The 11,272-nt window shown below is 38.9% G+C and overlaps 1 protein-coding gene across 5 annotated transcripts in view; it reads right to left on the bottom strand.

Annotated features, from left to right (window-relative positions):
- Positions 1 to 11,272, bottom strand: part of ACVR1 (activin A receptor, type I) — a 122,916-nt gene that overhangs the window by 69,491 nt on the left and 42,153 nt on the right. For 2 of the 5 annotated variants that reach the window (XM_012728647.1, XM_004674635.2), the window contains one exon: positions 1,358 to 1,529. The exons of 2 other annotated variants lie outside the window; for them this stretch is intronic. The gene's annotated coding sequence lies outside the window, so the exon portion shown is untranslated. Of the gene's footprint in view, positions 1 to 1,242; positions 1,530 to 11,272 lie in introns of all 5 variants that reach the window. One more of the 5 variants, XM_012728653.1, reaches the window with a different exon arrangement.

Raw genomic sequence — 11,272 nt, 5'->3', positions numbered from 1 at the left:
CTAGATTTCATTCAGCGAAGACATCAAGTGTTGACAGTCAACACTTCAGGCCTCCCCTCAAAGAAATATATTAGACTCTATTTTATAAAGCAACAATTTTTATCACACCCCTCCTAAACACAACCTTGAAGGTATTTCATGATGGTGGCAAGAATTTACACAGATTTCAAATTATTCTATATGAAAATGTAGCTCTAGGAACAGTCCAAGTATGGACACAGTGGTTGCCAGCAGGTGGAGAAAGGTAGAGGTGGGAACAGAGAGGATTTTTAGGACAGTGAAACTTTCCTGTTTGATTATTACAATGGTGGATACATGTCATTATTGCAAATAATCTCAAAGCGATAAAAAAGTTGTAGCTGTGTTCCACTGGTTTTTCAACATAATCAATCTGCCTACATTGTCTGTACATGAAAGTCATATGTGTTACAAATTAGCCAAGAGAGAAAGGAGGGAATTTTATACCTATCACAATTCATAAAATGTGTAAGGCGAACAATGAATGAACATTAAGGTAAACTAAGGACTATGGGTGATAAAGACTTATCAACAATGCACTCATCAAATATAAATGTACTGCCATGGAGGGGGATTTTGATAGCGAAAGTGGTCTCGTGTAAGAACAGGGCTAGATGAGAACTGTATGTACTTCCTGCTCAATTTTTCTGTGAATCTAGAATTGCTCTGAAACATACAATCCATTAAAAAGTGGGAGGAGGGGGGGCTTTCTGGTGGTGCAGCGGGTTAAAGGCCTGCACTAAGAACCTTAAGCCACTTCTGCATGAGTTTGATCCCCGCCTGCCCCGGAGGTGACCACATGGTGAGGCAGACCTCTCCTGACCCGCCCGCTGCCCCCCTCAGCAGTGTACTTTGTCGATCTGCCTGTCCTGCTCCCCACTCTGTCCCTGGTGAGTGTTCTCACCCTCCGCATCTCTGGCCAGTTCTATGTGAATATAAATGCATCTTTAATTAAAAAAAAAAAGTAGGGGAGGAAGGGAAGCAGTGGCCCTAAAAGGTGAAAAGAATGGCAACAGCATTTTATATACAGGGAAATCTTGGTAATATTTCAACAATGTGGCCAAATTTAAGTAAGGGTGATCTACTTACCCCACCCCACCCCACCCCCAAAATTTAAAGTCTATGCAGGCAATACAGGAACCAAGAACTATTATACTCGGTCTTAATATTCTTATATTGGATTCACACAAACCAACGAAAACATCACTGCAGCTAAGAAGTTACCGTGTAGATTTGATCTCTGCCAAAGAGCATTAAAATAGGTGATTTGTTGAAATGGCTTTACTGCAGATTCTGGCAGCGCTGCTCTGAGTTCCTGGGTAAAAGCTGACTCAGCTACCTTAGAGCTGGCTGGCGGTCATATCTTCCCACAGTCCTTCAAGCAGCGTGCTCCTAGGTCACCGGTCACAGGTAGACTTGGGGAGGTGGGAGAGGCACTGCTGAGGCTCCTGGAATAATGAGTTCTCTAGTAGCTCCAACTATAGCAATGCGTCACTCACAAGGGCTCAAGGCTGCAGAGGGGAACAAAAAACAGCAGCTAAGCAGAAGAACATCCTGCAGTTTTGAAGGTGCTGGCTAATGGAATCACACACTTGACAAGCCTTTCAGTTGGGACCACAGAACTAAAGCTGAAACAAGCCTGGTAGGGTTTTTTCCTCTGACAGGCAGCAGGCTAGTCTTTAAAGTATTTCTCTCACTGACACAAAACCCAGTTAGATCTATAGTTGGTAAATTTCAAATTCAAGTTCCTTTAAGTTCACGTGCTATGGACAAATAAACCAAAACAGACATGATTTGGTGCATATTAACTGCTATATCTACTTGGTTAAAGAAAACATTCAAGTAGTGCACAAATACAGAATGAAAGTCTCGCTCCTGACCCCCCAGCCACTCTTGAAACACCCATGACCCTGAGTAACCTTCTTATTTATACATCCTGAGATCTGGTTTTGGTCCATTTTCAACCACCATTGCCAGTAGGAACTATAGATCTAGTTCAAAGGCTCATAAAACAATGGTAGGGAAGGAGAATACAGTGGAATGGAACGGGCTCCAGATAACACACACACACACACACACACACACAAAGAAACAAAAGCCACCCATGCTCCCTTTCCCTTTAGGAAGATTTTAAAAACATCAACATTTACCAAAGGAAGAGGAAATTTTTATTAGAACACCATTTTCCCATTCAAATAGTTAAGTAACACAAAACATTGAAGAATTTACTCCTTTTGGAAAACAGCACTTTTTTTTTTACCCCAAAGAACATTTTGCCAAGAAAACTTGCATGTAAATATACCTAAGCAGAAATCAGACCCAAAATACACCATTCTTAAATAATTATTTGGATGGAAAATCACAACCTTGAAATTCAAGGAAAATGCTTTACAAATATAAAAACTTTTCTCACTTCAGCCTAAATGAAGGCTCACATCAATTTGAAAAGAAATTCTACACATGCAAAAAACACACTAAAAATATTTTTAAAAAAAAACAAAAAACAAAGATAAGGCAGAAATTTAGGACTTCAGCAATCATTTAACAGAGCAAAGTTCCATCCTCAAAGTAGGCATCTTTTAAAACAAACTCATCCGCTGAGCAGTATCCACAGACCTTGAGTTTTAGAACAAACTGTTGAAATTCTGGTATTTTCCAAGCTGCTAAGGCCAAGGAAATTTGGCAGATTCACGCTGAAGTTGCTTTCACCTCTGCCAAAATAACTGCATTGCAGGAGGGGCCCAGTGGCAAGCTGTCCTGCCTGGGGGCAACCAAGTCTTTAAGACACAGGCACTGTTTGGGGAACGTTTAGATAAAGCAGAAAAGTAAGGGTATTTTTCAGCTTCCATTTTACTTAACCAGATTTTTCTTCTTACTTACAAATCAGCTTCCACTTCCCTTCCAACTTCTCCTTCACTGCAAGGAATTCCTTCTCATCCTACAAGACTGTGGGCCATTTCTCTGCCTCTGTTCAGCCTTCTCTAATGGTTCTTAAATATTTCCACAACTTTCCATTCTAATTGGTCTGGTATTTCTATTCTATATGACTCATCCTGGCACATATCCTCTGCCTTGAACTGGTTCATCTCCAAACCAATTTAAAACTAAGCAAGGATCACATATTAGTCTTTAGCTGCACCCTTTTCCTTCACATATTTAACATACAGTTGGTGCTCAAGAATTACAGCATAAAAATCAAGTGTTCAAATTAAACACAATTTAGCTTCAAAGTCTCACATAACCCATGGACTGAAGTCAAAACTGTGGTGCAAAACAAGGAGGACTAGATTAGTGAAATGGGAGCTAAAGTGGAAACCAAATTCCCAATACTTAACTCCTCAAATGTTCTACTCAGGACCCATCTTCTCACCAATACCCTTCATGCCAGAAAGCAAGCTTGACAGATCCTGAAGGGCTGTGTTCAAAACCCCAAGAATAATTAAAAGAATAAAAACAGAGAGGCCTATGCATTAAAATCAGTGCTATGAAGTAAATATCTATATAGCAAACTCCAGCAACTTGTCACAAAGCTTTCACTGAGCTTTTCCTAAAACCTTAACCAACTCATTTGGTTTCACTATGAAGGTTTAATTATTGGAAACTAATCATACCACGTGAAGATCATAAAGGTCAGAACACATCCCTGTAAAATGGTGGATGGTGAGTGTAAAAAAGGGGAAAGAGAAATAAAAAAAAAAAAGTTATTACTCCAAATGTAGGCACAGTATAGTGGTACATTTTTCTTTCATCTAATTTAAAAGAACATGGCTACTTTGTAAAAGTCATTATAATATGATGGGACCTTAGTAGAAGGCAAGCATAAAAGGGACTTAAAATTAAACAAGTTCTTGGCAGTCAACAAAGCAGCTAAGCAACAGGAAATAAATCAGGGCAAGTTTTCTCCACTTGGTTATAACTGTATCTCTGGCTTCTAGAAATTGTGGCTTCTAAATACCGCAAATCCTTGCCCTTGCAAGACATCATCTTACAGCTTCTGTGTCTATCCACTCACTACCATCACCGAAATTAACCATGTTATATATTGCTGAAGAATTACTACTAACTGAAATTACTTGAACATATAGCCTATGGTACCAAGAACATGGACTGAGAAAGCAGTTTTACAACCTACTATGACCTCACACAAATCATTTAACCTCTGAATTTCAGGTTCCTTTCCTCTGAAATGGTAAATTACCTCTCACCTTTGAGAGTTACTAGTAACACCAGCTAATATTTAGTAGGTCTTCAGTTCTAGGACTGCACTCATCATTTACTTGTACCTGATTTAATTCAAACAACAAAAAAAAAAAAAAAAAAAAACACCTGAAAGGAAAGCACTGATATTCCCACACTAAAAATAATATTAGAGGTGGGCCCTCCCTGGTGGCACAGCGGGTTAAAGCACAACACTGAGAATCTAAAGCTGCTTCCGCATGAGTTCCATTCCCACCTGCCCCGGAGGTGACCACATGGTGTGGCAGACCTCTCCTGACCCGCTCACTGCTCCCCTCAGCAGTGTACTTCGTCGATCTGCCTGTTCTGTTCCCCACTCTGTCTCTGGTGAAGCCTCTCGCTGCCCCTGAGCCTCTGGCCTGTACCCCAGTTCTGTATGCACAAATAAATAAATCTTTAAAATAATAATAATAGAGGTGAAATTGAAACTGAAATGTCAAAATGTGACACATTAAGTGGCAAAACCAAGTTTTGCTGAATCTGAAAACTGTGCTCTTAATTACCAGTAAGACAAACTACATATTTACTAGATAAGAAATGAACTGAATGATCGTAGTACATATTCTTAGTTTGCTCCCTTCCCTGTTTTCCATCCCTTAGAATAAAGTGTGATAGGAAAAGCATAAACCACACCAGCCTGAATAACAACAAATCATTTGCATGAAACCACAAATGTTCTCTTGCTCTGACTCTATGATATTACTGCTATAACCAAGCATATAAATGTCAAGTGTCCTTGAAGAATAATCTATTCCAGTCACTTAAATACCTAGGAAAGATAGGTAATTCTGCAGAAAGATAAAGGTGATACCAGATGAGTCCCAAGATTCCCAACATTTCAGTGGAAAAACAGGTCAAATATTCCTCATAACTGATAAACGTGGCAACACCAGGAACAGAAAGAACAAAGAGACACAGAAAGTCGACAGATGATAACTGCCAACTGAGTCACGAAGTAGCAAGGAGCATGGAGATGCTGCAGCTCCCCTTCTCTGGCTTTTGCAAATTCTCAGCAGAGATGTTCATCTTTGGATTGTAGGAGTAAGGAATGGGGATTTCCAGAATTCCCCAAATTGTTAAGTTATTCTTGAAAATTTTTAAGATTCGCTTTACTCATCATCATGGCTATCTAAAATGAAAAAATAAAAAATAAACTCAATAGTATTTACAAACAGTTGTAGCCTTTAGCAAATATTCAACTGCTGAAAAGCATCAGTGAAAACTATCAGGTCGCATGCTGATAGCGGGTCAACTCTAGCCCACAGTCTGTCCTGGTAAATAAAAGTTTTATTGGAACACAGCCCCACTTGTTCATTTTACGTATCGCCTATGGCTGCTTTCACACTGAAACAGCAGAGTTGATAGTGGTGGCAGCGACCATATGGTTAGGAAAGTCCAAAATCTTTACTATCTGGTCTCTAAGAGAAATAGTATTCAACCCATGCAATAGCCTGCATTTGTTTCTACAAGGAAAGAGAATAGCCCTACAAAGAATCACAAGTTAAAATCACTAACCAAAATAATTTGCTTTGGAAACTTATTTCTTGGAAGACCTTTTTCTAGATTTGTATACAATATGTCATGCATGTAAACTTACACTTACTTTATTTGCAAGGATGACTCATCAGGAGCAGTACGCAGGGCCATGGACACATTTATAACATAGCAACAACTACAAGCAATCATGGCTGATTCTCTCCTGCATGCTTTTATTCAGTCTTTGGCCCTGGGAAATGCTATCTTATCCGTCATCTCAACAGATTAGCTTCTTCCTCTCTTGCTTTCTATTTGACATCAGTGGACTTCTTCTATCTTCTACTGTCCTCATATTGCTTGAATTCTCACAGGGGAATTATAATACCTTCCCCATACATCCAATTTCATAGATGAGCTTGGAGGGTATTTAGACAAATTCCCCAAGAACTCCTAGGAAGGAGTCCTGCCATGAAAACAAGTGTTTTCCTACCGTGTTATATTCAAGTGTATATTTAGATACTGAATAAGGATCAAACTCACTACATTGGACTTCTAAAAAATGTAGGAAAAAGAGCTGGGGAGAAGATGCAGGCTTGGGGAGGAACAACGCCTCCAGGAGGTTTGAGGACAAGATGAAGCTCTGTCTCAGGGCCTAGAGAGAAGGCCAGCCAAAGTAGAGACAGAATGGAGAAGAGATTTCTCAATGATTTGGCTGTGGAATGAATTTCAGTCCCAAATATCACAGCACCTTTAACCTCTAGAATTTAATAATTTGGCTGAGGCGGATTGCATTCCCCATGAACCATGACAGGAGTTAAGCATGATTAAGTATCAGCTACATTTCTTAAGATTACCTAAATATAATTTATAATCTCAAACACCTTCACCTGAAGTGGTTTGATGACCCACCAAAATTCTATGTAGATTCTTTTCCTGCCAAAGTCTCACTTGTTTGTGCAAGAAAGATAAAGTACAAAGACCAAGGATAAAATTCAAAGGGCAAAGGCTATAGAAGCATCAGGTTTGAACCTGAGTTCTGAGTTGAATCTCAATCTGCGAGTCATTGGACATGTGACCTCAGGCCAACTGTCTTAGTCACAGTCCTCCACAAACACGCAGGTCTCATGAATGCCTTACAGAGTTGCCACAGGTGAAATACTGTAGAGTTACCACAGGTGAAATATGCAGCATGTAGTGGGGCTAATAGTAGTTGCTATTACAAACTCAGTATTTAAGGAGCGAGTAGAAGAAAAGGAGACAGTGATTCAAGACAGAGAATCATGATTATTAGATTGAACTATATGACAATGATGAAATTTGACCATTTTGACTCATAAAATAGCAATCTTAAAATAAATATTATGAAGGGCTCAGGGAATCCTGAAAGGAAAGAACATGAAAGACAAACACCCCACTAGTGGCAGCTGAGAAGAAATCCAGACACCAGATGGGAAGGCTACAGACTAAAATAGAATACCCCTTAAGTCAACTCCTCATTAGGTATTAGGTGTGACTTCAGGAAGAGGAAATTCAACAAAAGACAGAAGAAACATACACACCTCATAGGGAGTCCATGTAACTCACTCTCTTATTTCCCCCATTACTGCCCTTTCCTTCTTTTTCCTGATTTATTCCCTAAGGGAGGTGCAATGTGGTCTTTCCTTAATCAGTTTCCAGTCAGTCTATGTTACTGACTGCATAGCAAGCTACTCAGAAGGTCTTATAGAGCACAGTTGGTAGCTTAGTAAAGAAATCTAATGAAGAGGAAAATAATTTGAAGAGATTTACAAACCCCTATGGTCACCTGCAACTTTTTTTTAACAAATAGCTAAAATATGGACACAATTTAAGTGCCCATGACTAAATGAATGAGGAAAATGTGGTGTATATGTATGTGTATATATGTAAATGTACATACATATATAGTACTTTGTCACTTAACTGTGGGGATACATTCTGAGAAATGCATCATTAGGTGATTTCATTGTGTGTGAACATCAGAGTACAATCATACAAGCCTAAAAGTTACAAGCCTAGGTTATGTGGTATTATTTAAAGCAGTGCTGTGTATGTGATATTATTTAAAACACTGCTGTGTATGTGACATTTGTGAATAGATCAATGACCAAAATTTTGGTGAGCAACATATCTATGCAAATGGAAAACCACTCGGTGGTGAAAAAGAATGGTACACTGCTTTTTGCAGATCTTGACGGTATTAATGCTAAGTGAAATAAGAAATTCTATATATTTCACTCACATGTAGAATCATAAAACAAAATAAAGCTAGTTAACTGAAGTCACAGAGGAAAAATAAAACCCAGAATGTTGGTACCATACAGACGAAGCTGCGAGGATAGATATAATGGGAGAAGTAAATAAAGAGGTACAAGTAAACAAATAGGTCAAGGAGATGTAATATAAATTATATACAACATACATCATATGTTATATATGAGGGCTATAATATATAACATGGTATTGTAAATTTTAGAATTGCCCAGAGAAGTTGACAGACTTAATGTAATGACCATTTAGTGATGTACATAAATATTGAATCTTGTTTTACACCTAAAACTGAAATAATGCATGTCAATTATATTTCAATAAAAAGATTTATTTTATAAAGAAAAACAAAGAATCCATTACATTTTCCCTCTTTTTTTCCTAACTTCCTTTTTTTCCTAACACCACAGGTGTTACTTTTTCAAATCCTGTTAATGAGTCACTGAGTTAATAGGTCTGTGGTTGGTCCATGGAGTGAAGTCAGTTCCTGGATGAAACCTGAGTTTCTAAACACCTAACTAGCCCAAACTCAAGTAACTCTATTCTGGCTGTATCTATATTCTCAAAAATTTCCACAGTGATGAATTAAAGTATCTTGAAATCCAGTCACAGGTAAGAAAGAGGAACATGTCATTTCTTTCATCCTCCCAAACCACTATTCTCTAAATAGTCCAATTTCAATGGTGATTAGTCCATCTCTCCTAGGCTGCTGGGTCCAGCTTGCACGTCTGTACATCTACTCCTGAGACAGGCAGCCCTCCACTCTGCTATGAGACCTCCAAGTACTCTTATTTCATGCAACAGCGTAGTAGCCCTTGATGATTGCCTTCACCCATAATAGACTTGATGCTTTCATCAGCTGATGATCTCAAAGCACTTTTACAGGAGTTCACAGGGATGCCACCCACCTAAGCCAGAACCTGATTTTCTGGTTTTCTAATTGGGTGTCTGGAATTTTGTCTCTTCTATGCTTTACTGTAGGGCTCTTGTGTTTATTTACCCCCCACCCTGACCCCACTAACATAGATATTTAGCAAAGCTTCAATGAGGAAACTCCTTAAAGCAGGGGCTCTCTGTACCCAGAACCCAGTACCACCAATGCCTGGTTTAACATCATGCCAGTCTTTTTAAATATTTGTGGGATGAATGAAGCTTAAAGTTGCAGAAGAATATAAAGTTAATAATTTTGAGCTAATAAACTTGGTTGAGAACACTTCTTTGGTACTAAATGACTAAGTATCTACCCTAGACTTAAATTTAAACAAAGCACAAGTTCTTTGGTACTTTATATTTGAGGGGCAGTAGGTAACACAGAAAACACAATGAATGATAGAAAAGGACTATTTCTTAAAAGTAGTTCTTCACTTTAAAATGGCAGTAAGTTCTCTTAACACACTTATTAGCTAAACAATTATGGTTAAGTTTTTCAAAACTATCCATAGAATTTTCCAGAAACAAGGGAGTTACTAAAAAGAAGGTGCACCCAAACAAAGAAACAAAAAACTAACACTTTTAAAAGAAACATTCTTATTCCCCCTCTTCCTATTTATGTCAGTTATGAACCTAAATAAAAAATTTACCAGCTCTCTCTCCCTAATTAAGGTTCAACAAGAATAAGCTGAGTAAAAGGTAATTAACATTCTTTTTCTAATGTTTGGTCTAATGTATTATTTGCCCACCTGCATAAAGGCATTTCCAAGTCTGGGGGGCAGTAGGAGGGGGAGAAACTGCTTGCACAAGGTAACAAAAAAGATCCAATAAGTTCAAAAAAAAAAAAAAAAAGTGAGTGACCTTTTGTGTAGTTTTGCTTCCTTGTTACTGCTGTTGTACATGTGACCGTATGTACTAAATATCCACAACTATGCCACTATGCATTTTATAAGAAGTAATCGGCAATTCTTAATGAGTTTAAAAAAAAAAAAAAACTAGCTTACAAGCCTGGAGGGGGGAGGAGGGTGGGGAGATAGACTTTTTTTTTTTCTTAAGATTTATTTATGCATACAAAACTGGGGTTTAGGCCAGAGGGACAGGGGTGGTGAGAGGATTCACCAGAGAGAGTGGGGAGCAGAACAGCAGAATGAAGTACACTGCTGAGGGGAGCAGTGGTGAGATAGGAGAGGTCTGCCACGCCATGTGGGTGAGCCATGTGGGTCAGCTCCGGGACAGGGATAGAACTCACACTGAAGCAGCTGTGGCTAGCTTCCCAATGCTGTGTTTAAGCTGCTGTGTTACCAAAGGAGGGCCCACTAATAGTCTCTTATTTATCTTTTAGTTTTATAATAATTGGGGTAGCATCCCTTCCATACTAGAAAATTAAAATAGATATTTGTTGACTGATTAACAACAAGATTATTTTAAAATAGGATGAAAGTCAAGAATCCCATCTAACTTCCACTCTGGTTTTAACACTAACTGAACAGCTGTGAGCATGAGTTTTTCAATTCTGCTCTATCATCTCAAAGGTTCATGGAGAAAATACTGAACTAATGGACTAGATAACCCTGCACCACAGCTGTGTGACACGGAAGTCACCTACCCTCTCAGGCATTCACTTTTCCTCATTATACACTGTGAATTACGGCCTCAGTCACCTCTAGGGACTTGTTTCCCTCCACCTCAAAGAGTGTCTGTTTAGACATTTCTTTAATGATTGCTAACAGGATTCCTCAAGAATTATGCTAACAGAAAAGGCTACCTTTTTAATTAAAGATAGTTTTCCAATCTACACTTGTACTGAGATGACACCCAACCCACTCATTGGGAAAGGGAAAAAAAAAGTAAAATTAACATATTTCACTTAATTCAGCAATTTAGTTCTTAACTCATCGAAATTTTAATTTGTTTACCAATAATTTGCTTGCCAACTGAAGGATAACTGAGTAAGAAAATACATATAAAGTAGAATAACAGCCAAGATCTATGAAAAAGTTTCTCGAGGGGCATGAAAAAGAGAGCTAGGTTCCCAAGAAACCCACACTAACAAAACTAAAGTCAACATGGTCACCTCACTCACTCACCACCCTAAACCTGCTAATCCGCTTTCATGTTCCAGCACATACTGTGGAACCACCATGAACCTCGATCAAGTCAGAAGCTGAGGAGGTCTTACAGCCCCCACCACTACCTTCGTTCCAACCCTCTCCCTGCACAGTGGAAGCACTCCAACCGCCTCCACCATGATCACACGGCGCCTGCCAACAAAGCAGTCAACCACCACGGAGCTGCCTCTCCACTGCTCAGCCCTCTCTAGCACATG

The sequence above is a fragment of the Condylura cristata genome, unplaced genomic scaffold (genome assembly GCF_000260355.1).
Source record: "Condylura cristata isolate star-nosed mole 26May11 unplaced genomic scaffold, ConCri1.0 scaffold00002, whole genome shotgun sequence".
Taxonomy (NCBI): Eukaryota; Metazoa; Chordata; class Mammalia; order Eulipotyphla; family Talpidae; genus Condylura; species Condylura cristata.
The sequence above is the reverse complement of the archived record's forward strand: the minus strand, read 5'-3'. Positions and strand labels throughout refer to the sequence as shown.